This window comes from Gastrolobium bilobum, unplaced genomic scaffold, assembly GCF_033153095.1.
Source record: "Gastrolobium bilobum isolate Gb01-03AN ecotype WA unplaced genomic scaffold, APGP_CSIRO_Gbil_v1 utg50048, whole genome shotgun sequence".
NCBI classification, from domain to species: Eukaryota; Viridiplantae; Streptophyta; class Magnoliopsida; order Fabales; family Fabaceae; genus Gastrolobium; species Gastrolobium bilobum.
In genome coordinates, this window is record NW_026899000.1 from 11,017 (window position 1) to 14,443 (window position 3,427).

Here is a 3,427-nt window from a genome sequence, read left to right on the forward strand (position 1 = left end):
TTAATTATAACTTATAGAAAGTATGATGCTACTTAGAATTATATGGGTACTCATTAAAAGTATGTGAGTAACTTTATTACAAAGAATAAACCCTTAGTTAATAATTTGAGGCACCTAAAATAATAAGGCAAGGGTTAATTTCCATTTTGGGAGAACAATGGGACTTATATATATTTTGAACCCATTTTTTTCACTAAGGGCCACGGCCCAAGACCCCAAATGTAAGGCCTAAATCAGCCCAGGATACTTTCCCTCATGATTCCTTATCTCATCCCGAACAATACCTACATGTCAGTCTACTATTGGCTTAGAATCAACCTTTTGTCCACATTATCCTTCCATGCGCTTGGTGTAAGGGAAAAAGGAAATTTTGATTACTTGAGTCTTTGTCCCAAGTCACTCAGCGCTGCCTCACCTTGTAGCCAATAAGGAAGAAGAGAAAGTTCTGATTTACAGTATACCATCATTTAGCCTCTTCCTTCTTGCGTGGAGTAAGGGAAAACAAAGCATGATTGTTTTTCTTCCATCTCTTTACATGTGCGAATAGAAAAAGGGAGACCCACATATATCTGGTTGATCGTCATTGTTGACCATAACGACTCTGCCTCATCCCTATTCCTCACCCGATGTGAGCGCTGCCATAAGAAGAACAAGTAGTTTAATTGCTGCCCCATTGGTTCAGAAGCATCAACAGATTTACTCCCTTCCCTTCCTATGCGTATGGTAAGGGGAATAATCAATCTGATTGTTCACCCTTTTGGTTCAGAAGGTAGACCAGCTTTATCCACCCCCATCTCCTCCCTAAGCGCATTGTAGGACGCACACACATCCCTCATTGCATGTTCTTTCTCTCATCCAGTCCACAAATCATGAACACTTGGGGAGAAAACAAAACACTTAACTATATTTTTTTCCTCTCCTCAAGTCCGTGAAGCCACATTGGGAGACAACCAAACTCAGAATCATGTTCTCATCTCTTCCCTGGTTCGGCCATGGACTAATCTCCAAGGAGCTTGTGATTTCATTCAACCCATCGTCCTTCTTTCCTTGTGTACGCCGTCAACCCCAAGTGGGGAAAAGCAAAACCGAAATTTGGAGCATAGGAAAGTATAAAGCTGCTCCTTGCCAAACCGTGACTGTTGTGTACCAGCCAAAAAGGTATTTACAAAAAGATAAACCTCTCATTTACTCTCCTCTGTTTCAATTACATGTGGGTTCTAGGAAGTTAGGCTTTTGTTAATTATGTTTCTTGTTTCTACTCGTTTTGGCCGACTTGGACCTAGCCATGGTAAGTTCAAGGAATAGTTTTGGGACTTGGAGCAGTAGCCTGTTATATTTGTTGGTCGGTTGTTGAATTAGGATGATGTATCTAGTGCTATATGTATTACATGAAATTGTGCAGCCTGTTTAAGAACCTCCCTTAGCACACACATAGGGTCAGTAGGTTTGGCTATGTAAGTAAAAATCATGAACAACCCTTGATGCTAAAAAACTGAACTGGCTTGTTTGTAAAACAGTGGAGATTTAGTTAGTTGCTAACCAAGGTTGGGATAAAATAAAGGCAGAAAATTAGTAGCTTTGGGAAGCATGATAAACCGATTAAAATACAAGGACTAGAAACTTGAAAATTTGCTTGTGAATTACTGTATGGCGTGAATTAAATTAAATTGACAACATGCTCTAGGCCACTTTACCGTACTCTAGGCTTTGTGGGGCTGGCTATTTAAATTAAATCCTGAATGTTTTTATGCTAAGGAAGCCGAACCTCTATGTGTTGGATTTCATCATTGTAATGGAGTTGCTGGAATTATAAGAAGTCAGAAATTCATGCAGTAAATTAATCATGAAAACCGAATTGGTATGTGTTGGGGACTTAGGATTTTAGTATGGTAATATGTTATTTAATTAATGGGAAGGCAGAAATTGATGAGCACAAGAAGCAGGGTAAATCAAATGAAATGCAAGAATTTGAGAGGCATGGAATTGACATACGAATAATAGGAATACATGAATAAAATTCTGACTTGCAGTGCACTTGATTAGGTGCGCACAACGCTATGTGAGCATGGACTTATTATTGCTGTTGTCTGATTAATTTATTGTGGCACGCGAGGTAAGTGTCTGGCGGTATTACCTAATGTGACTATTAACTAGTGTATGAAGTTGTGAATTGTTGCTCACATGTGCCTAATGATTATCGTGCTATTTATGATGAAAGTATTCTGCCTATGGAAATGTTATGATGGTAACTCTGTTATGAAAAGAAATGATGGCGTGGCAGTATGGCATCAAAAGTACATGAAGTATATGTTATGATGATGATGATATAAGCATGCACTTTACATCATACCGCATCTGTTTTTCTGTTTTGTGTGTGACAGCATGGCATGCATGCACAGGATTCATGTAGCCTTGAAATTTAGAATAGTTATATACAGGACCATGTGTTTGAGCACGCATCATATAGGCATCCCTCGGTACCAGGGTATGGGACACTTGGCATCCGTCCGCATAGGTCACAGTGGAATTCACCAAATGAGGGTGCCGTGCATTGAATTTCCACTGTGTTTGTACGCGCACGACGGTGCTATGAGCGTAAAGATGGCGTTATATACGCACTATGATATATTATGATGTTTATCAAGAAATGAAGTTAATGTTGATGCGACTGTTTTATGATTTTGTGCCTAGTTAGTATTGTTGCATTATTGGTTTTGTTGCCACACTACTGGGATTTTTCTCACCCCTTTGGGGCTGCTATTTTTACAAAATGGCAGGAGGACGGAAGATCATTGGAAGACATGATAATATGGATATTTGCTGTTATGTGCTGCTGTATGGACTATTGTTGTTGCTGTTTATTTGATGGATGACTGTATTAAATTGAGTAGTTTGGATTACTGTTGAATTATGATTTTATTACTATTTTTAAGTCTTTTGTGATCAGCAAGTATTTTGAAAACAAATTCCTGAAACGTTTTGCGAAAATAATTTCTGAGGTTTTTGAATGCTGATTTTCTAAACAGATTTAACGAGCACTTTACGAGTTATATTTAGTGGGGCTACAGACCTTCGATTCGCTTATATTTTATATGCACGTGGAGCCCCACGTGTCTAGTTTTTTATTATATAAACTTTACAATAGAATCTTGAGAACCTGATTTTATACGAATTTTTAAAGACAGCAACGTCTGCCAGGAAATTACTATTTTCAACAAGTTAAGGAATTTTGAAAGTATACTCTGATTTTTGTAAGGAACCCGATTTCAATTACAAGTTTTAATTAGCAACGTCAAAATGTTTTTTTTTCAGTACTTGAAATATGACAAAAGAACTCTAATTCCGCTTAGCAAACAACTCTCTTGGAGACCTACAAGGGAGGGTGTTACACTAATTACTTGTAACGCCCGGCCACTTGCAAGAATGA

At 38.2% G+C, this 3,427-nt stretch overlaps 1 long non-coding RNA gene across 1 annotated transcript; it reads left to right on the plus strand.

Moving 5' to 3' along the window:
* Window positions 1–405: 405 nt before the first annotated feature.
* LOC133286196 (uncharacterized) lies at window positions 406–3,018 on the plus strand. Its single transcript, XR_009748093.1, has 3 exons — window positions 406–1,158; window positions 2,044–2,113; window positions 2,778–3,018. It is a non-coding gene; the product is annotated as an uncharacterized LOC133286196 (long non-coding RNA).
* The last annotated feature ends 409 nt before the right edge of the window (window positions 3,019–3,427 follow it).